A 27,396-nucleotide genomic window follows, 5' to 3' on the forward strand; every position below is an offset into this window, starting at 1 on the left:
ATACAGCCTTGACGTACTCTTTTCCCAATTTGGAACCAGTCCATTGTTCCATATATAGTTCTAACTGTTGCTTCTTGACCTGCATACAGATTTCTCAGGAGGCACATCAGGTGGTCTGGTATTCCCATCTCTTTAAGAACTACATTATGTCCTAAAACTTCTTAGGAAATAATATCTAGCATTGGCAGTTTCCATCTCCATCAAAACAAACCTGAAGCTTTTCACAGGAAGTGAACTTTGTAACTGAACATTCAAGAAGTAGAACTTGGTGAAGAACTAAGAAATGAGCTATACGTATACACATGCCTCCCTGTTTTAGTTATTATTGAAATTGGTCTTAAAAGCTTTTTCCATTGCTAGAAAAGTCATTAATAAATCCAGCTTATTTTTTGATGTAGCTTTGATGATGATCTTTATGGAAAATTAGGCAAAGTATTCTTTTGATTTTAGTTTATTTATCTGATTGTGCCTGTTATTGGCAGTTTTTAGATAGAAGAGTAGCTTTTAGAGGAAAAAAATAAATTTACTGGTGTTGATTGTCCTTTGACCCAAGCTACATATAATACCATGGTCTCATTTGTTATACACACACACACACATACACACACTTATAAACACACACACGCACATACACTTATAAACACACACACATAATATATGGATACACATGCAGTATTTTCCAAATTAGCAAATCATTCATCTGAATAGTTAACCTAATTGTCACTAAAAATAATAATCATAAGGAAAAGAAACATTAAGAACTCTCAATAGTAAAAACCCTTCTGAAAACACAGAAATTGAGTAAATAGAATCCTTAAAGACACAAAAACACAAGAAAACAGTAAAGATGGGAGAAGTGATGTTCAAGAAATGTGTGTATATCTGACTTTTTTGTTAGAGAAGTCCTCCTAGCTCTTCTGAGGCTATGCAGTTTATGAAATCTGCCACCATTTATAAATAAATCAAACAGAAGCTCCAATAAAAAGCCAAATTATCCATCATGACTTTAGAGGCTTACTCTATCTAAAAACAAATATCATTTAATTTCAGTTTACTGTAGCAGAAAGTAGAAATAACATAGTCTTTATAAGTCTGGCACTGCCTCCTGACACAGAGATCTGGTGCCAAGTTGCTGAGTGATTTCAGTATTAGGGTTGACTAACCATTTTCATCATTCATTTTAAATGAACAGTGACATATCATTAATTAATATTAATCAGGAAATTACCACATAAGCACAAAAAGAATGGTGGTACACACATGGCTCATTAGACTTATGTAGCTGAAGACATAAACTGGAGTTTTAGACTCACTGTTTATAGAATTTTATGGAAACAACTCACTTCAAATATTTCTAACATAATATGAAAGATAAAATGTACATTTTAAGAAAATAGTAAAGAAATGAAATGCTACTTTTGGCCCATAACTTTGACTAAAGGAGAAAGAAAAATACTTTTCACAGCAAAAGAAGTGCTACAGATCAAAGAATAAATGTCACATGTAAAGAAGAAATCCTATCAATGAATGAATGTCTCTACATGTTATTTTATAAATTATACTTTCCGTATTTATAGGAGAAGGCAGAGCAGGATAATATGTAATAAATAGTTAATTCAAACTGCAATTGAACCATTAATTTGATCCTTTTTGCTGATTTTAAAAAGATATATCAGGACTTTGCTGGCGGTCCAGTAATTAAGAATCAGCCTTACACTGCAGGGGACATGGGTTCAATCACTGATTGGGGAACTAAGATCCCACATGCTGCAGACCAACTAAGGCCTCATACCACAACTACTGAACCTGCATGCCACAACTAGACAACCCACGTGCCACAATGAAAGATCTCACTCTCACATGACACAATGAAGATGCTGTGAGCCACAACTAAGAACAAATGCAGCCAAATAAATAATTTTTTTTAAAAAAAAGACATGTTACCAAGTAAAATAAGAAAATCACTCTTACTTTTGTATTTCCTGTACATCTGAGGCCTTTGGCAGACATTTTCTTGAAGATTAGTGAAATAAGCTTGTCACTTGAAAGAAAACAGCTGATATTTGTTGCAAAAATTTCAGCATGATGCATGGCAATAATCATGTGTAGGTAAAAGATCCATTTAAAAAACAAGAAAGGTCAGTGGATTTTAATGTCACAGAGTACACAAAGTTTGATGTCTGATGTGGTTTCTGGTTGCACACAGCAACTAATCTCTAAGAAATTAACAGTTCTAAGTGGGTGGTTGCAGTATTAAGAAAAAGTGTTGAAAAAAATCCCATCTTTTTCAACTGTGAGACCAAATTTTCCTCAAACATTTCAGTTAAAACAACATATTGCCAACAAATTATTGAGACTCAAGGTGTCTTATATTTCACCAACTATTAAATAAACTGTAAAACAATGGTATTCTCCTTGCAGTAGGCCAAATTCTCAGATGGCTTCCAAGATTCTTTTCCACTGGGGTACACATCAATATAATCACCTCTCCTTGAGTGTGGGTAGGACCTGTGAGTAAAATGGCATAGTCATGCCCTTGATTATGTTACATTATACAACAAAGGTGATGTCCTTTCTCTAAATTTCAACGAAGACTGAAAATAGATTTTCTGTTGGCTTTGTAAAAGTAAGCTGTCATGGGGCTTCCCTGGTAAAGAACACAGTGGTAAAGAATCTGCCTGCCAATGTAGGGGACAGTTTCGATCCCTGGTCTGGGAAGATAACACATGACATGGGGCAACTAAGCCTGTGCACTACAGCTACTGAGCTAGTACTCTACAGTCCAGGAGTTGCAGCTACTAAAGCTTACAGCCCACACTCCACAGCAAGAGAGATCACAGCAATGAGAAGCCCATGCACTGCCGCTAAAGAGTAGACCCCACTCGCTGCAACTAGAGAAAGCCTGCATGCAGCAAGGAAGACCAAGCATAGCCATAAATAAATAAATCTTAAAAAAATAAGCTGATATGTTGTGAGAGAGCATACATACAGTATACTTTCATTTCCATAAGCTCCAAAATAGGTGAAACCAATCAATGGTGCTGGAAATCACAATAAAAAAAATGGTTACCCTTGCAGGGGGAATGGAAAATAGTGACTGAAAGGGGACACAGAAAGAAAATCTGGGGTGCTAATAATGTTCTAGTCTTCTACCGGATGCTGGTTACAGCAGTTTGTTTCATTTATAAAACTTCAAGTAGCTGTACTATTATGATTAGTGCCATTTGATGTATGTATGTTATACATCGATAAGCAGTTCCAACTTAGTCCTTATACTGAACAAGCATATTATACCACCCTCTTCTATAACCAACAATACATGAGACAAAGTATATTGGGGTTCAATTACTGTGTAACAAATCACCACACATTTAGCACTTGAAAATAACAGGCATTTTCACTTCACAGTTTCAATGGGTCAGGAGTCTGGACACAGCTTAGCTGGGTCCCCTGTTCAAGGCTGTCATCAAAATGTCAGGAAGTGTAGGATTTTCACGGAGCTCACAGTCGTCTTCCAAACTCAAGAGGTTGTTTGTAGAACTCACTTTCCCTGTGGATGTATGCCCAGTGTTCTTCACTCCTAGAGGCTACTCTCAGTTCCCTGCTCTGCAGCCTTCACCATAGGCAGCTCACATCACAGTAGTGACTTTCTTCAAGACCATCAAAAGACTCTCTCCTTCTAAGACTACATCTTACATACTGTAAGCAAATCAAGGGAATGCCACCCCATTCAACTTTGTCATATTCAATTGTTAGAAACAAATCACAGTTCCATCTGTTCCCAGTTCAGTTCAGTCACTCAGCTGTGTCCAACTCTTTGTGACCCCATGAACCGCAGGATACCAGGCCTCCCTGTCCATCACCAACACCCAGAGTTTACCCAAACTCATGTCCATTGAGTCGGTGATGCCATCCAGTCATCTCATCCTGTCATCCCCTTCTCTTCCTGCCCCCAATCCTTCCCAGCATCAGGGTCTTTTCAAATGAGTCAACTCTTCACATGAGGTGGCCAAAGTATTGGAGTTTCAGCTTCAACATCAGTCCTTCCAATGAACACCCAGGACTGATCTCCTTTGGGATGGACTGGTTGGATCTCCTTGCAGTCCAAGGGACTCTCGAGTTTTCTCCAACACCACAGTTCAAAAGCATCAATTCTTCAGTGCTCAGCTTTCACAGTCCAACTCTCACATCCATCTGTACTCAAGAGGAGGAGATTATACAAAGGAAGAGAAAGGAATTATTGGAATTTACTCTAGCATTTATCCACTGGGCAGAGTATCAGTGACTGCTATTTTTTAGAAAATGACCATTCTTTAGGTAGCATTTCTTCAAGCTCAGAAAATATCACTTTGGAGATTTCCAAAATTAGTTTCTCTCTTGAGAAGCTTTAGGAAGCCCTTTAGAAAATGTCATTATAGCTGAGCATGCAGCAAATGATGACTAGTTTTTGGAATAAAAATTATTAAAATCAGCATGCCCTGCTGTGTTAATCAGAGACTTCAGGGTTGTTAAATTAGTATAAATTATGACTAAGTATTTTCCCAGTCTTTCCAATTCTCAACTTCAGAAATCTGTAATGTTTTCTTTAGTATAATGTTTACTTGTGCTATAAGGTAGAGTATGAGTAATGCTTCTGCATGTGATATCACAGATAATAAAATATACCAATGAGACCATTAACTAAAGGATTTCTTATAAGTTTCTATTAAGTGTTAGAAAAGTAATTTAATAATAAATTATTTTTCAATGTCTGATTCAGTTAACTGAATGATGAAATCAGTTCAATTTCAATGTTAAATATATTTAAATGAATCACATCCAGACTTAATTTCAAAGAAGCACTTGCCTTGCAAAATATAAAGCACAGATATGTAAGGCAATCATTCTGCACAATAATATGATATTTCCTGGGAATATATAGGCCTCAAGATTAAAAAAAATAAAAGAAGGGTAAAAATGTATGACAGTAAGTAATTAATGGAAGAGAAAATTCAGTTATTGAACAGAAAGATATAAAAAGTTTATTTTTTTTTTTATCATTACCCCTCTCTGTTCTTATATCTCACTTTCTCCGTCACTGCCTCATTAGTTTTACAATATACTGTTTATTGTCATATCTTTGAAGCCTAGAATAGTCAGTGTTTATATATATTAGGCACTCAAAATTATTTGTTGAATTAATGAACACATGAATAGATATATCCTATTTCTAGTACCTTTTACTGCCTACTTTTTTTCCAATATTTTATTTTTTGTGCCCTTGCATGAGCTATATCATTTCAAAAATCTGAAGAATAACTATGAAAAATGAAAAGAACTTGCTATTGATTTAATTTAGAAGGTGAAGAATTAAGATATTGATGTAGACAGAAAGATCTCCTGGTTCAGGTTACAGGAAAAGCAGGCCCTGCATAAAGAATAAAGACCCCAAAGCATCAGGGAGAAATGAAATTCAATCCTATTTTAGGTGGAATAGAAGGTTTGAAAGAGCCTCTGCTCTTACTCTGTGCTACTGATTCGGTTGCCCCCACTAATGCCGCCTGGCAGGTGTGCGAGCCCCACTTTCAAGTCTGATATTTCACGAGATCAACTGGTATTTAAGCTCCTCAGGCTCTCCTCAGGAGTCATTCAATTAATACACCAAAGAGCTTTTGGTTTGCTATGATTCCTCAAAGGTCAAGTCGTAAACATTTAAGAGCTATGTGATGATTAAAAGGACTATTCACTATAGATGGTTTAGCTTAAAAAACTTTTCTAATTTTGACTACAAATTCTTAAGAACAAAACAAGATAATGCCTCAACAATCTGCCCAGACAATATTATTTTGGAGTTTTGTGATAATCAGTTCAGTTCACAGGTCTTTATTTTAAATGCCTCTGGTAATATGACACAACAGCTGCTTTTGTATAAATTAAATATATTTGTCAAAGTCCATATTTTCACCATTATATTTTGAGTATATGAAGGGCTTTTTATAGACTTATTTTTATAATGGTTTAGTTTTTGTATCAGCACTTTCATTAGTAAATATTTTCTGAGATATTTTACTTTAACCACCTGATCTAATAAGTTTGAAGGTTTATTGAGTTCAGGAGGATTCTTAGAAGGAAAAGGTCCTCTGCTTATTAGAGACTAAGTACTGGTTAAAGGTTGATGTCAACAGTAAAGGGATAAAAAGACATGACAGTGTTGGAGTTCTCAGGCAAAAACGTCACTCATACTAAGGATTCAACAATTAGGAGAGTTTAGCCCCAGAGCAAAGGCGCTAATGGTCACTGGCAGGCAGGGCCTGTCAACAATGTCTGAGATGAGTGTCAGCTATTTAGAAAGCATCATCTCGGTTGTCCTAGATGAGCCCAGATGAAAATAAAGGCTGCTGAATCACATGTAAAGTTAGGAAACAGCTTCTGCTGTTGACTTTTGTTTTCAGTCCTAAGCAATTTTGAGAAAAAGGAGCTTTGACAGGATGATTGTTTCTTGGCTAGATCATTAGCACTCATTCATTCAACATTTATTCACCACAACTGCATACCAGGAACTGAGAAAAAAATTGAAGAAACTATTTCAGAACTCCCAAAGAGCTGTACATAAAAGAAAAGAATCAGTATTAGAAGGAAAAGTGTGTATGCTGCTGCTGCTGCTAAGTTGCTTCAGTCACGTCCAACTCTGTGAGACCCCATCAATGGCAGCCCATCAGGCTCCTCTATCTCTGGGATTCTGCAGACAAGAATACTGGAGTGGGTTGCCATTTCTATACTAAAATCACACAAAAATAAAATTAAATGAGAAGATATCAAAGAATAGAGAATAAGGAACTTTAAGTAAGAGGACTGAACAAGGGAAAACAAAACAGAAAGTATGTCTGAACAGGAAAGTATTCAGAAATGCTAAGTCACTTCAGTCATGTCTGACTCTTTACGACCCTATGGACTGTAGCCCGCCAGGCTCCACTGTCCATGGGATTCTCCAGGCAAGAATACTGGAGTGGGTGGCCATTTCCTCCCCCAGAGGATCTTCCTGACCCAGGGATCCAACATGTGTCTTTTACCTCTCCTGCGTTGGCAGGCAGGTTTTTTACCACCACACCACCTGGGAGTTCTTACAAAAAGAGGAAAGCCTGTAAAAAGAAGAAATAAAATCCCTGAATAATACATCATCTGACCACCTTCCCTATCTCCGAAGAAACCTATATGTAGGTCAAGAAGCAACAGCTAGAACCATACATGGAACAACTGACTGGTTCATTTAAGGAGTACAACAAAGCTGTATATTGTCACCCTGTTTATTTAACTCAAATGCACAGTACATCATGAGAAATGCCAGGCTGGATGACTCACAAGCTGAAATCAAGATTTCTGGGACAACCTCAGATATGAAGATGATACCACTTCTAATGGCAGAAAGCAAAGAGGAACTAAAGAGCCTCTTGATGAAGGTGAAAGAGAAGAGTGAAAAAGCTGGTTTAAAATTCAACATTCAAAAAACGAAGATCGTGGCATACGGTTCCATCAGTTCATGGTAAATAGAAGTGGAAAAAGTGGAAGCAGTGATAGATTTTATTTTCTTGGGCTCCAAAATCACTGCAGATGGTGACTGCAGCCATGAAATTAAAAGACACTTGCTCCTTGGAAGGAAAGCTATGACAAACTTAGACAGTATATTAAAAAGCAAAGACATCAGTTTGCCAACAAAAGTCTGTACAGTCAAAGTTATGGTTTTTCCAGTAGTCATGTATGAATGTGAGAGTTGGACTGTAAGAAGGCAAAGCACAAAGAATCAACACTTTCTATTTGTGGTGCTGGAGAATACTCTTGAGAATCCCTTGAATAGCAAGGAGATCAAACCAGTCAATCCTAAAGGAAATCAACCCTGAATATTCATAGGAAGGACTGATGCTGAAGCTGAGGCTCCAACACTTCGGCCATCTGATGGGAAGAGCCAACTCACTGGAAAGACCCTGATGCTGGCAAAGATTGAGGGCAAGAGGAGAAGAGGGTGGCAGAGGATGAGATGGTTTGATAGCATCACTGACTCTATGGATTCAATGACTTAATCTGAGAAAACTCTGGGAGATAGTGAAGGATAGGGAAGTCTGGCATGCTGCAGTCCCTGTGGTCACAAAGAGTCGGACACAACTTGGTAACTGAACAACAACTCTAGTATAGAAATATTAGATTATCCAACTAAATAGTTCAACTGCACAGGTATAACATGGAAAAGAGTATAGAAATATTAAATTATCCAAGTAAACATTTCAACTTTACACGTATACCATGGAAAAGAGTAATAAATGATAATTTGAGAATATGACCCTTCTTAGCTATTTAAGACTACCTCACATTTTGACAGTATATTCAGTCCAGTAGATAACTAGCTACATTAAATAACTAACTTTATTAGTTTCAACAACTGTTTTTCAAAGAGTTAGTGGATTAGGCCATATTAAACCAGCCATAGGAAAAATTGCATCATCTTTATATAACAGAGATTTATTTTATAGTAAGTATGTTTATATATAATCAGAATATCTAAACAATTATAAAACATAAATTATTTGTCACTCTTTGAATAAAAATAAGCAAGTTAGAATTAAAAATATTAAGTTAGAATTAAAAATATACAATTAAGTTAGAATTTAAAATATACATATATAAAATATGTTTATTGGTGTGCCTTGTAGGTTTAAGTTTAAGAAAAAAAGTATGTATTGATTCTTTCTATGTAAAAAACAAAACAAAACAAAACAACATCTCAGTAGCAACACCAATATCCATTTTCATGTTCCATTTTCATGTTCATGCGAATTCATGTGCATGTTCATGCAAATTCATGTTCATGTTCATGCGAATTCAAGTCACCTGCAGTTCCAGTGATCTAGGTTGGTCTCAGCTGGAGCAGGCTGGACTCTAGGCAGCTTGATGGGTTGCAGTCTACTCTACATGTTTCACATCCTGAGTCCCAGACTGATGATACAGCAGCTGCCTGGAGCATGAAATGTTTATGGCAATCACAGAAAAGAAATGGATTAATAGAAAGAAGTAATGCCTCTAATGATCTCAACTAAAATCCAACACTGTGTTGCTGCTACGCACATTCCATTGGCCAGGCAAACTGCATGGCCAAGAAAACACAGGGCCAGTAGTGCAAGGAACTATACTCTGTCCCTAGTTGAAGTCACTGCAGACCACATGAGAAAGGACATACATAATTTTATTAAGGGATGAAGTAAGAGGCTAGGAAACTCTAAGCCAACCTATTATAAGGTGAATCTGTCAACTTCATTTGCTTGTCATTCTTTTGCTTCTTTATTGGACTTGTAGGAAAATAAGATTTGAGATGGTTACACTTGGACCAATCTTAGAACAAGAAGCATTCATGATCAAGACTGTTAGGTGAATTTCAAGAATATAAGCCCTTTGGGACATAGAAACACTCTGGCATTTATATCATTCAAGAATACTGAGTAGAATCACTCCTTTATCCTCCAAATACATTTACTGGTACAGAAATTAGCTCAAATATCATGTCAGTTTCTCTCTATATAATAGGAAATGAATTATTCCAACTACTGATGGGGCTAAGTTTTGCTAAAAAAGGTATGAATAAAAACACATATACTGTTCTGGATTACGTTATGACCTATAAATTTTGCTGTGGTGTTTAGTCCCTAAGTTGTGTCTGCCTCTTTGTGACGAGTCCATCAGACTCTATCAGTCCATCAGACTCATCTGTCCATGGGATTTCCCAAGCAAGCATACTGGAGAAAGTTGCCATTTCCTTCTCCAGGGGATCTTCCCAACCCAGGAATCAAGTCTGTGTCTTCTGCACTGGCAGGCAGATTCTTTACCACTGAGGCACCAGGGAAGCCCCATAAATTTCTTACTGGCTGCTCATAAGTGTGAAATATAAATTTATAACTAATCTTAGTCCACCTTCAAATGACACTGTATTGCTTCACGTCTAATGCACTACTTGATAACAGACCAGTCCCAGTCCTTCTCTCATGCCCCTTGCAACATTGCTATCATTCATTTCACTTATTCACATGTCATAATCTCTCAAAACATTGTTACTATTATTGCTTAAACAGTTACTTTTTAGATCAATTAAGAATAAGAAAAATACAGGATTTCACTTTGCCTTTATTCCTTCTCCAAATTCTAACTTTCTTTATGTAGATCTGAGTTTCTAACCTATATTATGTTCTTTTCCAAAAATAACTTTTTAAAAGTCCTTTTGGATAGGTCTGCTGGTGATGAATTCCCTCAGTTTTGGTTTTTCTGAGAAACTTTTTTATTTTTCTTTTACTTCTGAAGTATAATTTTCTAGATATAGAATTCTAATTTTTTTCCTTTCAATATTTTATTTCATTCCACTCTCTTATTGCTTGCATGCTTCTGATGATAAGCCTGCTATAATCATTCCCTTGTTCTACAGATAAGGTGATTTGTTTGGGGATTTTTTTCCCCCTCCTCTGGCTGCTTTCAAAATTTCTTCTTTGTCTTTGATTTTCCACAATTTGAATATGACATGCCTCTGAGCCGATGTTTTGTCTTTTATCCTACCTGAGCTTCTTAGAACTGTGATGTGGTATTTGGACCTAATTTTAGAAAATTCTCAGTCACATTTTTGGCCATGCTGTGTGGCATGTGGGATCTTAGTTCCCCAACAAGAGATCGAACCCATGCCCACTGAATTGGGAGCATAGAGTCTTAACCACTGGACAGCCAGGGAAGCTCCTCAAAGTCATCATTATTTCAACTATTTTTTCCACTCTGTTTTCTCTTTCTTCTCTTACTGGTATTCCAATTATTTATATGTTGCACTTCTTGAAACTGTCCTAGAATTCTTAGATGTTCTAGACTTTGTCTTGTTTTTAATTCTGATTTATCCTTGCATTTAGTTTGAGAACTCTATTGACCTGTCTTCAAGTTCACTGGTTTTTCTTCTGGCCACATCCAATTCACAGATTAGCTCATTAAAAGCATTCTTCATTCTGTACTTTTTTTTAATTCTGAATTTTTAAATTTCTAGCCATTCCTTTTGATTCTTTCTTAGAGTTTTCTTCTTTCTGCTTATAGTTCACACTTGTTCTTATATTTGTTTACTTTCTCCATTTGAGCCTTTAACATAGCAATCATGGCTACTTTATATTCCCTCTTTGTTAATTTCAAAAGTTATGTTATACCCTGAGTCTTCTCTGGTGTATACACTGCCTCTTCAGAATGTAAGTTTTTTTTCCTTATCTTTTCACATGCCTTGTAATTACTGGTTGAAAGCCAAATATGATGTATAAGGTCATAGGAACTGAGGTTTTATGTTTATCCCCCTAGGAGGACTGTTTAATGTTGGCTTTAGCTATAGGTGTCAGAGACTTCAAATTACAGCTGACCTTGAGCAACATGTGTTTGAACTTCATGAGACAACTTATACATGAATTTTTTCAATAAATATACACTACAATACTTCACTATCTGTTGTTGGTTTAATCCATAGCTGGGAAACCACAGTTGTAAATGGTCAACTATGAAGTTACACGGGGATTTTCAACCACACAGTCAGCATCCCTAACTCTCATATTGCTCAAGGGTCATCTGGACCCTAGGGTCCTTGTTTTGTCACTCTTGTTTTCTTTGGGCTTTTATAAGAATTCCTCTACTGTTAAGAGTTTGTATTTTACAGCTCTCTCAGCTGTAATCCACGATATTTATACTACAACCCTATTGATGTGGTAGTAAAGTGTGGGAAAGGCAAGCATTTTATAATCCTATGATTAAATCTCAGGCTTTTAGTTATTCTGTGTCCCTCAGCTGTGACCTTAAATATGTTTCTTAGCTGCCTCTCATCCTTCCCTTTGGTGAGACAGAAGGCTAGAGGGAGTTAGAATCTATAAAATACCCTTCTCTCAGGAGGAATAAGGTTCTGGTAAGGTCACTTCCTTGGAATAACAGGCTTTTGTTACAGAGAAATCTTTGTGTTTCACAAGGTTTCTGTCTCCTCTCCCCCTGTGAGATCTCCCCCAAGGAGACATTTCTTGACTCTCCACTAGGAGAAACTGGCAGGGCTCCCAGAGGGACAATCCACAAAAGCATGGGCTCCCACACTAAAGACCGTGGCCCCCAGAAGTTTCTCATCCTCAACCTAGTCAATACTCAACCTAAAGAAATTTATCAAAATCACCATTTAAACATTCCTAAGAACCTATGGCTCCAGCATCTTCTGCTCCAGGTAAGCAAACCTCAGATGTCACTGTTGAGATTTGCCTGTCTCTCCAGATTTCAGGATGGTAGTTTGCCCTGTGACATCAGTTCTTTGATGGACCCAAGAAAAGTTGTTGGTTTTCAGTTTGTTCAGCTTGTCTCTCATAAGGTTGGCAATGATGGATTCCAAACTCTTTACGTAACAGAGCTGAAACTGGATGGATTCATAACCTTAAAATATGTAAATATTTCTTTAAATAGAAGCTTATTACTCAAATTCTCCCTTAATGAAAATCAGTTCTGAGTATAAAAAAAAAAGCAGAAACAAAAATCTCTGTTATTTTTATAAATCTGTGGGATCTGCTTTAGCTAAGCAAAATCCAAGAGAAATTCATTTCAGTATAGATATAGTTTGCTCCTATTCTGTGATGTCATCTCATTTCCTTTAAGTGTCTGAACCTGATGCTAATGAGATCTATAATAGACGTATGCAGTACCTTATTCATGACTCAGATAATCACGATGGTGTGATCACTGACCTAGAGCCAGACATCCTAGAATGTGAAGTCAAGTGGGCCTTAGAAAGCATCACTACGAATAAAGCTAGTGGAGGTGATGAATTCCAGTTGAGCTATTTCAAACCCTAAAAGATGATGCTGTGAAAGTGCTGCACTCAGTATGCCAGCAAATTTGGAAAACTCAGCAGTGGCCACAGGACTGGAAAACGTCAGCTTTCATTCCAATCTCTAAGGCAGGCAATGCCAAAGAATGCTCAAACTCCACACAATTGCACTCATCTCACATGCTATCAAAGTAATGCTCAAAATTCTCCAATCCAGGCTTCAACAATATGTGAACTGTGAACTCCCAGATGTTCAAGCTGGTTTTAGAAAAGACAGAGGTCAAATTGCCAACATCCGCTGGATCATCGAAAAAGCAAGAGAGTTCCAGAAAAACATCTATTTCTGCTTTATTGACTATGCCAAAGCCTTTGACTGTGTGTATCACAATAAATTGTGGAAAATTCTGAAAGAGATGGACATACCAGACCACCTGACCTGTTTCTTAAGAAACCTGTATGCAGGTCAGGAAGCAACAGTTAGAAGTGGACATGGAAAAACAGACTGGTCCAAAATCGGGAAAGGAGTACATCAAGGCTGGATATTGTCACCCTGCTTATTTAACTTATATGAAGAGTATATCATGAGAAATCCTGGGCTGGATGAAGCACAAGCTGGAATGAAGATTGCTGGGAGAAATATCAATAACCACAGATATGCAGATTACACCTCCCTTAAGCAGAAAGCGAAGAACTAAAGAGCCTCTTGATGAAAGTGAAAGAGGAGAGTGAAAAAGTTGACTTAAAGCTCAACATTCCGAAAACAAAGATCATGGCATCCAGTTCCATCAGTTCAGTTCAGTTCAGTCGCTCAGTCGTGTCCGACTCTTTGCGACCCCATGAATAGCAGCATGCCAGGCCTCCCTGTCCATCACCAATTCCCGGAGTTCACCCAAACTCATGTCCATCAAGTCGGTGATGCCATCCATCACTTCATGGCAAATAGATGAAAACAGTGGAAACAGTGGCTGACTTTATTTTTGGGGGGCTCCAAAATCACTGCAGATGGTGATTGTAGCCATGAAATAAAAAGACGCTTACTCCTTGGAAGAAAAATTTGATCAACCTAGACAGCATATTATAAAGTACAGACATTACTTTGCTGACAAAGGTCCATCTAGTCAAGGCTATGGTTTTCCAGTAGTTATGTATGGATGTGACAGTTGGACTATAAAGAAAGCTGAGCACTGAAGTACTGTTGCTTTTGAACCGTGGTGTTGGAGGACTCTTGAGAGTCTCTTGCACTGCAAGGAGATCCAACCAATCCATCCTAAAGGAAATCAGTTCTGGCTGTTCATTGCAAGGACTGATGTTGAAGCTGAAACTCCAATACTTTGGCCACCTGATGAGAAGAACTGACTCATTTGAAAAGACCCTGATGCTGGGAAAGATTGAAGGCAGGAGGAAAAAGTGATGACAGAGGATGAGATGGTTGGATGGCATCATCAACTCAATGGGACATGAGTTTGAGCAAGCTCCAGGCGTTGGTGACGGACAGGGAAGCCTGGTGTGCTGCAGTCCGTGGGGTTGCCAAGAGTCAGATACGACTGAGCGACTGAACTGATATGGAACTTCATATATTTTAAGTAGTTAGATGTCATTTCTAATACTTTTTTCCATATAAGGCTATTTATACCTTATAGCCCTTTATAGTATTATATAATGGGGGACTTCCCCAGTGCATCAGTGGTAAAGAATCCTCTTGCAATGCAGGAGACTCGGGTTTGATCCCTGGGTTGGGAAGATCCCCTGGAGGAGGGCACAGCAACCCACTCCAGTATTCTTGCCTGGAGAATCCCCTGGACAGAGGAGCCTGGTGGGCTACAGGCCATAGGACTGCAAAGAGTCAGACACAACTAAAGCAACTGAGCACACAACCACTATATAATGGAGAAATAGAATGTAGTGTTTCATCCAGTAAGTTGTCCATATATTTAGTTTATTGTGAGGAGCGAATGTCTTAAAGCTCTTTTTGCAGTTATATTCCCTCTAAATGTTACTTGCTACTCTACTGAAAAGGTCATAGTATAGTTAAATCTTATTCGCTAGCATCTGGGAGTAGTGTTTCTCAAATAGGAAAAGTGTGCATGGGAAGAAAAAAAGTTAAAGAAATCAAACTTTATCCTCCATATGAAGGGGAAAAAAAACATTTTATAAGCTCAAAAATTTTCTACAGAGTCCCTAAAATGACTTCCAAAGAAACACAAGTCCTTTTTCATAAGTTAGTTTGAAGCTAAGACAGATTTCTCTGAAGTTGTGAAAAATTAACCACTACCTACAGGAGCTATTTCACCCTGAATAAAATTGTCCAAATCTCAGCTAGTTTATGTGTAAAATCTCTGTCAATGGCTTGTGATTAGTTGTGTAGCCTACAACAAGGCTTTTAGCAAGCACAACTGAACAAGAAGTAGAAATGTTAAAAAATGAAATGCAGAAGTTCTTTATATTAGAACCAAAGGGGAAAAGAAAGCTTCTAGGGAAAAGAAAAAAAGACACAGTTGTAGAAAATATGAATGGCAACAAATAAATTGTCTTAAAAGTGTTCAAAACAGATTTTCTACCTTCACATTGACACTAAATTCTAAAACACTTCCTAGTTCTTAAGGAAAATGCCATCAAGCCTCACTCAATTTTCTGTACAGAATAAGAGATAAGGAGAGAAAAGACTGAGGTGAAGTTCAATTGAATAAGCAGCTTTATACAGTTTTGTTTTTCATTTACCATGTTATATATACTGTTCTTTGGGAATTTACATTTTCACACTACATTATGTTTAATACAAGTACGTTTCTCCCTGGGTTTTCTGGATTGATGTGCTTGAAGAAAGCAATGAGAACCCAATTGTGTTAAATAAATACGTTTCATGTATGTTTATGGATCTAAGTAGGGAAACAAAGTGACTCAGCTAGCACAAAAGAGATAACATTTAGTCACTAGTCTGTAGCTCAACATGTCCAGTTAAAGGGATTATCATTCAAGCAAAGCAGCTAGCATTTTGTTTAACCAGCGTTAAGGGAGCTCCTGTTCCACAGGATGTTCTGGAACATTGTGTCCCTCAGAGGAAAACAACCACGAATTTCACAGCCATAGCTGCCTTTTGTGGAGAAGGAAATGGCAACCCACTCCAGTATTCTTGCCTAGAGAATCCTGTGGACAGAGGAGCCTGGTGGGCTGCTGTCCATAGGATCGCATAGAGTCGAACACGACTGAAGCGACTTAGCATGCATGCATGTGTTGGAGAAGGAAATGGCCACCCACTCCAGTATTCTTGCCTGGAGAATCCCAGGGACAGAGGAGTCTGGTGGGCTGCCGTCTATGGGGTCGCACAGAGTCGGACACGACTAAAGCAACTTAGCAGCAGCAGCAGCAGCAGCTGCTGCCTTTTGAATTTTACAGTTAACAAGCTAATGCATGTCCCATCTCTTGGAGGTTATTCTAGAAGTTACCCACTTTATCTTCCCTACATTTTAAAAAAATTCGTGCAGAGTATTTTCCAGTACCCAGTTGCCTAACTAGGCTGTGTTTCATTCATATAGTTTAGCATGGGATTCAGTTGGTGTTAGTTAGTTCTAAAAATATAAAATACCAAAAATTGCCAAACTATATATAGTGATAGTGATAATGAGTGATAGTTGCTCAATCCTGTCCATCTCTTTGCAAATCCACGGACTGTAGCCTGCCAGGCTGCTCTGTCCATGGGATTCTTCAGGCCAGAATACTGCAGTAGGTAGCCATTCCCTTCTCCAGGGGATCTTCCTGACCCAGGGATAAAACCCGGGTCTCCTGCATTTCAGGCAGATTCTTCACTGTTTGAGCCATCTATAATTTTGGTTAAATAGCAATTTTAAGGAAAAAAAGTGACAAAATGAAGAAACCATAAATATGCATTGAATTACATATTCTGCCTTTCATATATTTCAACTTTTATCTATCATTACTTAATTTAGATCAGATAATCTCCTAATAAGGTGCAAAATGAAAATTTACCCCAAATCTTTAACTAGGCTTCAACAATTCTGTGCTCCAGTCTTTCACCTCAACACCTCACCTGTCTAGGTAGAAAAGCTGAAAACCTAAACATTCCAGTTTAATTATTTGCTCTCCTGAACTGACCTGCTGATGAAGCCTTATGTAAAATAAGGCATTTATCTGTGACCTTATCATTTCCATTTAGCTGTAAAGTGGTTAAGGTTTCCTTATCTTTTTAATGAAGGGTTGTTGCTTCTCCTTTACAAAGTTCCTGCTACTACCAACAGAAGAAGGCAAGAGATACTTACAAGTTACCTGTAATTTAGGAGAGATTTATTCCCTTAGCCATCTTCTAGTCATTCACACCTCCCTCATTTGGAGCTCATTGCTCACAGCCTTTACTAATTACTTTGTACAAAACTGCTAAAGGGAATACCTTAATGAACCCAGCCACTCTTAGCTGCTTAAAAGGAGCTTTGCCTTTATCTTTTTACACATATCTGAACACAATAGTTCAGAAGAATTTACATAAAATGATAAAGTATGTTACCTTGCCAATTTGTCAAATTAAAAATCTACTTTGAGTATTTAAATTGTGTAAAACTAATTTATCTTTTCATAATTATTTATAGGCCATAGGAAATACTTAATGCATTTTTTAATTGCCTGCCTGAAATTCAATCTCTCAAGTAGCCTCTCTCTGGCCCTAAATATTATTAACCCATTCTCCCGTATCTATCAAATCTTCTGACTCTCCAACTCTTATTCTGACTCACTGTGGCACCACCTGTAGCAGTGTATGTTGACTGTCAGATGAAGTCAGTACAAGAATTTCTACTGGGGAGTTCCACTTCTTGCCAGTAAACTGCATAGCATTCTAACAGTCCTTTATTGCAAAAAGGTTCCAAAAGATCTATCTAGGTGCCTTTTCTGTTTTCAAGGTTGGACCCTGCTTTCACTCAGGTGGCAGATTACACTCATATTCTGCATGTAATAACTCCCACTAGACTAAGGACACTAGTTCTTACCTTCCAAAGAGAGTGTCTGCCATCCAGAATTAGAAAAAACTTTCACCAGTAAACACAGTCTCTTAAGTAGTAGATGAAAGGAATATCCTATCATCTCCCTGAAGATACCTTCTTAGTTTGATTCATTTATATGTCTCTCATAGTATCTAATGTAATACTTTATATGCAGAAGACACTCAAATATATGCTGAGGATATAGACAAGAATTAAAGAGTCACAGCAAACATTTTAACACTCAGAGTCCGCAATGGTGATACTTTCCATGATTTTTTTTTTAAAGTATGGTAAATAAAGATTGTCAACAGGTTCATGAAAATCATCAGGGAAACACAAATACAATGAAGTATTGCCTCGTATCTGTCAGAACGATTATCATCAAAAAAAAAAAACACAAATAACAATTATTGGTGAGGATGTAAACAATAGGGAACACTTGTACACTGTTAGTAGGAATGTAAATTGGTGCACTCACTGTGGAACAGTATGAAGGTCTCTCAAAAAATGGAAACTAGAACTACTGTATCACCTAGCAATTCTACTCTTGGATATCTATTTGAAAACAAACAAAAGCACTAGTTACTTAAGATAAATGCAGCCCAATGTTTATAGCAGCATTATTGACAACTGGCAAGATATGGAAGCAACCAAAGTGTCCATCAATACAGTTCAGTTACTCAGTCGTGTCTGACTCTTTATGACCCCATGGACTGAAGCATGCCAGGCTTCCCTGTCAATCACCAACTCCGGGAGCTTACTCAGACTCAAGTCCATTGAGTTGGTGATGCAACCCAAACATCTCATCCACTGTCGTCCTCTTCTCCTGCCTTCAATCTTTCCCGGCATCAGGGTCTTTTCCAATGAGTTGGTTCTTCCCATCAGGTGGCCAAAGTATTGGAGTTTCAGTTTCAGTATCAGTCCTTCCAATGAATATGAAGGACTGATTTCCTTTAGGATGGACTGGTTTATCTCCTTGCAGCCCAAGGGACTTTCAACAGTCTTCTCCAACACCACAGTTCAAAAGCATCAATTCTTCAGCATTCAGATTTCTTTATAGTCCAAGTCTCACATCCATACATGAATACTGGAAAGGCCATAACTTTGACTAGATGGACATTTGTTGGCAAAGTAATGCCTCTGCTTTTTAATATGCTGTCTAGATTGGTCATAGCTTTTCTTCCAAGGAGCAAGCATCTTTTAATTTCATGGCTGTAGTCATCTTCTGCAGTGATTTTGGAGCCCCCCAAAATAAAGTGTCTTACTGTTTTCATTGTTTCCCCATCTATTTGCCATGAAGTGATAGGACCAGATGCCATGATCTTAGTTTTTGGAAAGTTGAGTTTTAAGTCAGCTTCCTCACTCTCCTCTTTCACTTTGATTAAAAGGCTCCTTAGTTCTTCTTCACTTTCTGCCACGAGGGTGGTGTCATCTGCATATCTGAGGTTATTGATATTTCTCCCAGCAATCTTGATTCCAGCTTGTGCTTCATCCAATCCGGCATTCCACATGATGTACTCTGCATATAAGTTAAATAAGCAGGGTGATTATATACAGTCATGACATACTCTTTTCCCTATTTGGAACCAGTCTGCGGTTTCATGTCCAGTTCTCATTGTTGCGTCTTGACGTGCATACAGATCTCTCAGGAGGCAGGTCAGGTGGTCTGGTATTCTCATCTCTTGAGGAATTTTCCACAGTTTGTTGTGATCCACACAATCAAAGAGTTTGCCGTAGCTGATAAAGCAGAAATAGATGTTTTTCTGAACTCTCTTGCTTTTTCGATAACCCAGTGAATGTTGGCAATTTGATCTCTGGTTCCTCTGCCTTTTCTAAATCTAGCCTGAACATCTGGAAGTTCACGGTTCATGTACTGTTGAAGCCTGGCTTGCAGAATTTTGAGCATTAGTTTGCTAGTGTGTGAGATGAGTGCAATTGTGCAGTACTTTGAACATTCTTTGGGATTGGAATGAAAACTGACCTTTTCCAGTTCTGTGGCCACTGCTGAGTTTTCAAAATTTGCTGGCATATTGAGTGCAGCACTTTTCCAACATTATTTTTGAGGATTTGAAATAGCGCAAAAGGAATTCCATCACCTCCACTAGTTTGTTCGTAGTGATGCTTTCTAAGGCCCACTGGACTTCACATTCCAGAATGTCTGGCTCTAGGTGAGTGATCACACCACTGTGGTTATCTGGATCATGAAGATGGTTTTTGTGTAGTTCTTCTGTGTATTCTTGCCACCTCTCCTTAATACCTTCTGCTTCTGTTAGGTTCATACAATTTCTGTCCTTTATTGTGCCCATCTTTGCATGTAATGTTCCCTTGGTATCTCTAAGTTTCTTGAAGAGATCTTTCACATTCTATTTTTTTCCGCTATTTCTTTGCACTGATCACTGAGGAAGGCTTTCTTATCTCTCCTTGTTATTGTTTGGAAGTCTGCGTTCGAATGGATATATCTTGCCTTTTTCCTTTGCCTTTCATGTCTATTCTTTTCTCAGCTATTTGTAAGGACTCCTCAGACAATCATTTTGCCTTTTTGCATGTCTTTTTCTTGGGGATGGTCTTGATTACTGCCTCCTGTACAATGTCACGAACCTCCATCCATAGTTCTTCAGGCACTCTGTCTATCAGATCTAATCCCTTGAATCTATTTGTCACTTCCACTGTATAATCAAAAGGGATTTGATTTAGGTCATACCTGAATGATCTAGTGGTTTTCCCTAGTTTCTTCAATTTAAGTCTGAATTTGGCAATAAAGAGTTCATGATCTGAGCCACAGTCAACTCCCAGTCTTGTTTTTGCTGACTGTATAGAGCTTCTCCATCTTCGGCTGCAAAGAATATAATCAATCTGATTTCAGTATTGGCCATCTGTTGATTATGGTATTGACCATCTGGTGAGAACCTCATGAACACTATGAAAAGGCAAAATGATAGGACACTGAAAGATGAACTCCTCAGCTCAGTAGGTGCCCAATATGCTACCAGAGAAGAGTGGAGAAATAACTCCAGAAAGAATGAAGAGACGAAGCCAAAGCAAAAACAACACCCAGCTGTGGATGTGACTGGTGATGGTAGTAAAATTCAATGCTGTAAAGAACAATATTGAATAGAAATCTGTAATGTTAGGTCCATGAATCAAGGTAAACTGGAAGTGGTCAAACAGGAGATGGCAAGAGTGAACATTGACATTTTAGGAATTAGTGAACTAAAATGGACTGGAATGGGTCAATTTAACTCAGATGACCATTATATCTACTACTGTGGGCAAGAATCTCTTAGAATAAATGGAGTAGCCATAATAGTCAACAAAAGAGTCCAAAATGCAGTACTTGGATGCAATCTCAAAAACAACAGAATGATCTCTGTTCGTTTCCAAGGAAACCATTCAATATCACAGTAATCCAAGTGTATGTCCCAACCAGTAATGCTGAAGAAGCTGAAGTTGAATGGTTCTATGAAGACCTACAAGACCCTTTAGAACTAACTCCCCCAAAATATGTCCTTTTCATTATAGGGGACTGGAATGCAAAAGTAGGAAGTCAAGAGATACCTGGAGTAACAGGCAAGTTTGGCCTTGGAGTACAAAATGAAGCAGGGAAAAGGCTAACAGAATTTTGCCAAGAGAATGCACTGGTCATAGGAAACACCTTCTTCCAACAACACAAGAGAAGACTCCACTCATGGACATCAGCAGATGATCCATCAATAGATGAATGGGTAAAAAAAGATGTGCAATATATGTATGCTCAGTTGTTAAGTCATGTCAGACTTTTTCTGACCCATGGGCTATAGCCTGCCAGGCTCCTCTATCCATGGGATTTTCCAGGCAACAATACTGAAATGCATTGCTATTTCCCTCTCCAGGGTATCTTCTTACCCAGGGACGGAATTGGCAACTCCTGCATTAGCAGGTGGATTCTTTCCACTGAGCACCTGGAAAGCCCATATATGTATGTGTGTATAGCCATACACCATACACACACACACACACACACACACACACACACCTACCTATATAAATATAATGGGATACTACTCAGTCATTAAAAAGAATGAAAATTTGCCATTTGCAGTTAACATGTATGAATCTGGCAGGAATTATGCTAAGTGAAGTAAGTTAGATAGAGAAAGACATATTGCATAATATAGCTTATATATATGTAGAATTTAAAAAATACAACAAACTAGTGAACATAACAAAAAACAAAGCAGACTCCCAGATATAGAGGACAAACTAGTTGTTACCAGTTGTGGGACGTGGGGGGATCAAAATAATGGTGGGTGAGGGGGTGGTACAAATTATTGGGTATAAGATAGGCTCAAGGTTGTATTGTACAATGCAAGGGATGTAACCAATATTTTGTGATAACTGTAAATTGAAAGTAATCTATAAAAATTGCCTAAAATTTTGTTTTAATTTTTAAAACATATGATAAAAAAGTAAAAGAGAAAAATTCAATAGGTGAAAAAACTATAATTATTTTGATGAAAAAAGTGTGAAAGTGAAATCTTATATTTATTGAATTATTTTATAAAGTTTCTTGTTATTTTCAAAACATATGCACATGTAGAACAAGTATCCTTCAGGGAAAAAAAGTTTTATGCACTACTTCTATTGACCTGTGTGTCCTGCTTGTTCTTGAAAACACACACACACACACACACACACACACACACATTCATGCATGCTCATAAGTTAAAGCCCATAGATCACAAATGCCATTGAGGTCACCATAGATTAAAGATGCAGCCAGAATTTCTGGCTCCTTTGCTGCCTTATCATGAAGAAAAATAGTGTTTTTAAATTTTCTTAATGAAGTTACATTTATCATTTTTCTGGTCCCTTTCTTTCTGTTCTCAATACAATCCTGTCATCTTTAGAGTTGATGTCAATGAACTTGAATTTTTCTTAAGTCAGACTCCCAACTAAGTGAGATGAATGAAATCAATATTCTTTCCTTTACAGGTGAAATGAGTTTAGTAACATATGTAGTGCTGTACCTTCCTCTCCTTTTTTCCCCTTTGTACGGTAATCCATCAACCTATCGCTCTTGGCACCTAAATGAACACATCTTAACATGAGATTTCAAGCAACAATTCTTTCAAAATGTAATGAAATATCTCAGTCTTTGTTCTTAAAAATCCACCCTTAGATCTGTGTTCTTTGCTCCTTCACAAGAATTTATTTCTATTATTTTTACAGGATTCTCAGTATTCACAAGCAATTAGACAGGTCCTTGAGTTCCTGAAATATCTGATCTCTACACACAAAAGCCTACGTGCTGTTCAATTCCAAGGGCTGACTGAAAACCCAGAAGCACTTTCAGAAAGGAAATTTCATATTCAAGGCCACTATGAAGCATGGTTTCATTCTGTTTCATGAAGCATCTGTTTGCCATTATTCATGAGGCTTCTGTTAATTCAAGAATTCCCTTTGCAGTAGTCCTTCTTATAAGAAAAAAAGTAACTTTATCAAATTGCTTGATGATACATTTGTAAATTATAAAATACTGTGTGATTTTTAAAATTTTCAGTTCTTTAAATCATTATTATTGACCTATTCTAATTCTGCATCCTAATTACATCATGTTTCATCAAATAATGATTTAAGCAGGTGATAAAAGAAGAAATAAGTAAAGAAAATATTAATTCATGCTGATTAAGGAATAAAAATCTTTTTTTCATGTATTTATATTTTTCACAGTTTTGAATACTAATAAGAAAGTTAAGTTATATTATTTAGCATTTGTCATAAAGATAATATGAAAACAATTATAAGCTAGAAATTAATTACACACTAAATAGATATATTTGGACTAAGGAATAAAAAGATGTATTTGAACTAAAGAGTGGGAATGTTTTGGATCTTAGTAAATTTGCAAAGACATTAAGGACATCAAACTAGACAAGGAGACAGCAACTACAAAGTCTCTAAATTACTGTTACCATATAGATGGGATGGGGCAGGAACACAAGTGACTTTCAGTCAAATAGAGGGGAGGTCCTGGCTGAGACAGAACTTAACTGGCACCATTACCAGTTACAATTCACTCCCCTAACCCCATGCCTACCCTGCTTCTAATAATCATATTATATGTAAAAAGCAACAAGCAAAGGAAGTAAACAGTAAATGGCAAGTATCTAGTGAAGTTCTTACTAGCTTAGAGAGAAGTGTGGGGAATGACTTCAGCAGAGGTTATACAGTGAACAAAGATGCAACTGAAATGGGGCAGATGTGTGAATGCTAAAGAATTTATGAAGCCCATAATTTAGGGAATTCTTGAGTATCTCAGGCCTTTGGTATCTCTCAATGTAGTCAATGAAGACAAATCTTTGTCACTTCATGTTGCTTCATCAGTTATCTACTACTGAGTGGGAGGGAAAAAAAAAAGAACTGCGAGATGGCTAGCTCATTTTCCAGGTTTGGTGGTTCCTGTAAACTGACCCAGCTGAGTGGATTACACGCATACCATGGAGATATTGTAGGTTTAGTCCAGAGCCCCACAATCAAGTGACTATCACAATAAAGCAGGTAACACTTTTTTGGGTTTTAGCTCATATTAAAGATATGTTTATACTGCACTGCAGTCTGTTAGGTGTACAATAACATTATGCTTAAAAAAAAAAAACTCACATGCCTTAATAAAATCTGTTATATTGCTAAAAATTTCTAACCATCATCTGTGCCTTTAGCAGATCATAGTAGTAACACCAAAGATGACTCATAACAGATCATCATAACAAATACAATTGTAATGAAAAGGTTAGAAATACTGTGAGAATTTCCAAAATGTGATGCAGAGACATGAGAGGAGCAAATGCTATTGGAAAAAGTGGCACCAATAGACTTGCTCAATACAGGGTTGTTACAAATCTTCTATTTGTAAAAGACACAGCATGTGTGAAGCACAATAAAGTGAAAAGAGATAAAATGAGGTTTGCCTATTTGTTCCCTGGCACTCACACCACCCATAAAGATTGAAGGCACCTAGGGGACAGAGTGGCACAGCAGAAGGACCGTATTGAGATTCAAAGACCTTCTCTCGAAAACGTAGTGAAAGGAAGCAAAAATAATCAACGGTAATAAAACCAACAGTAAAGCAAGCAAAGAACCCATCACTACTTCTGGTAAGAAAAGGGCACAGTTTTTTACTTGGAAAATCATAATCCTGAGATGAGAGAAGACTCAAGGAATTAATTCTATGCAAACAAATGTTAAAACCTGATAGAAACAGGTTAAGAAATTACAAGCTTTGTCAACTGTTTATAAATATCAGTGTTTCTAGACGTTGTTTGCTGGCTGCAACAGCAGTAGGAAGTTGGCGTCTTCCTCTCTTTTGCCTTCTAAACCTCTCACAGGTGTATCTGTTTTCCAGAGAATAACTGAAATCCAAAGTCCAAACTACAAGGGAATCTACAACAAATTTTTTAAATTGAGCATTTTCAGTCTCTTTATCTGAAAGAGAAAGTGGAGGCCAAGCAACGTGACTGAAGTCCCTCCAATGCTTTGGGGCTGCTATTCACATTTAAAGAAAGCAAATATTTTTACTTTTCACCTTTAGCCACATACACATGATATCAATTATCTACATCAAAAATGAGATACTTTACAAACTTTAATTTTCAAATGTATGAAATACAGGGAACAATATACACAAAAATATAATTAATATTTATTCATTTTCTTGAGTATATTAATAGTGGAAATAGGCATGAAGTAAATATTTTAGGTGATTAATTATCTGACATCATTTCATGGTTTCTTTGGGGAGAAATGAGCTCAGATACCTAAAGTCTGGAGCTACAGAGAGATGCTACTGGGAAACAACATCTTCACTCTATCATGCAGTAAACAGAATTTTTTCAATCATTTCCTGTATCTTGTAAGGTCATAGATGCAGGACTAGATCTCCGCAACAGTCAAGTGGCTCAGGTTGCATCACAGAGTTCTAGAGAATGGTATAGACTCCTGAGCACATGCACTGTTATCTTCTCACCAACTGTTCCCATGTGGAACTTGGAGATACCTGAGAACTCATAGCTCCATGAAAAGTTATCTCTCACTTCTCATTTTATTTAAACAACTTCTTAAAGTTTTATATCATACACCCCCCCCGAAAAAAAAAAGCCACCATAGTCTCTTACTATGATTATTGGTATCTTCTTGTTATACATCTAAATGTATAACATTTGGGACAATGATGCAATTAGCAAATTAAGAATTGAGATCTTCTCAGACTGTGAATCCTGCAATGCAGGATCCCTGGGTTGGGAAGATCCCCTGGAGGAGGAAATGGCAACCCACTCCAGTAATCTTGCCTGGGGAATTCCATGGACAGAGAAGCCTGGCAGGCTACAGTCCGTGGGGTTGCAAACAGTCAGGCATGCCCGAGCAACTATCAGACTGTGAAAAGCCTTATATTAAATCCAGAATACAACTGGATTGACTTTATTATAATAGAGTTTGGAGGGGTGTTAAACACAATACTTTTGAACTAATGACATTTTCATGAAGAAAATTCTACTTTTATTAAAATAGTAGAGATAAAAACCAATGAATTAAATTTACATTCCATTCTAGCAATCTGAAATATTCTACAATATTTATTTGTCACTTTCCCCAGTCTAATAGAATCCTCCTTACCTTTAGCTCAGCTTTCTACCAGATATAATTAGATTCTAATTCTTGCTCATTTTTTCTATAGACCAGATATAATAAAGACCAGTGTGGGTTAGATCTTATTAATGATTTCACAGCAATTGTTAAACGAAGTCTATCTTTTTGGGGGGATTTAATAATTCAACAATTATTTCTCTAAATTATCAACCTGAGGGTACCAACAAATTGTGCAGGACAGAAACAAGAATCTATATTAGTTCTCTGAATTAAGCCTTCCAGCTACTCCAGGATCAAAATGGAAGAAAGAGAACCTGAATTTTTCCCACTACTGACTTCATCCTGCTGCCTTGTTACATTAATATCTCTGCTTGGCTCATCCAAAGAATTCTTGCAACAGTTGGACAACTTGTTCACTCTTTCTGCTATCAACCAATTACAACTGCACCCACTCATGCTTACTCAACCTAAAGACCTCCTACAACCTGTGGCAGGAAGCAGGGTACCAATGAAAGCTATGAATATCAGATAAATCCTCAGGGCAGGTATAAAATAGGAAGCACAACAGAAGCACTTTCTGTTGGTCTACTGTTTACCCAAATGAAAAGAGAACAGATCAGAAAATGAGGACCTCTCTAGATGCTAGAAAATTACTTACATGAATAAAGGAAGCACTCCATCCATCCTTATATAGTTTTGATTCTTCTCCAAAATGAGGTATATATAGGAAGAGATTTTTAGCCTTTTAGGGAGAAAAAATGAACTTTGTTATAAGTTATTTATTATGTAGCATCCATTAACCTTAATTTTATGAGCTATTTATGAAGAATATAGAATGGCTATTTTTTTTATCAGCATCCATGTCCCTTGACTCTTATTTTCTCTCTTCTCTAGCTATTTCACCTCAGTCCCCATCATGATATCTTTGTCTGCTACCTGAATTCTAAATCCCAGATTGCATCT

At 37.3% G+C, this 27,396-nt stretch overlaps 1 long non-coding RNA gene across 1 annotated transcript; it reads right to left on the bottom strand.

The window, feature by feature from the left end:
* Positions 1–872: 872 nt before the first annotated feature.
* On the bottom strand, positions 873–27,175 carry LOC145541520 (uncharacterized). Its single transcript, XR_014079083.1, has 4 exons — positions 27,092–27,175; positions 16,407–16,639; positions 8,860–8,983; positions 873–4,194 (listed from the first exon to the last, which is right to left on the bottom strand). It is a non-coding gene; the product is annotated as an uncharacterized LOC145541520 (long non-coding RNA).
* Positions 27,176–27,396: the final 221 nt, after the last annotated feature.

Source organism: Giraffa tippelskirchi, chromosome 3 (assembly GCF_054371585.1).
Source record: "Giraffa tippelskirchi isolate mGirTip1 chromosome 3, T2T-mGirTip1v1.2.pri, whole genome shotgun sequence".
NCBI classification, from domain to species: Eukaryota; Metazoa; Chordata; class Mammalia; order Artiodactyla; family Giraffidae; genus Giraffa; species Giraffa tippelskirchi.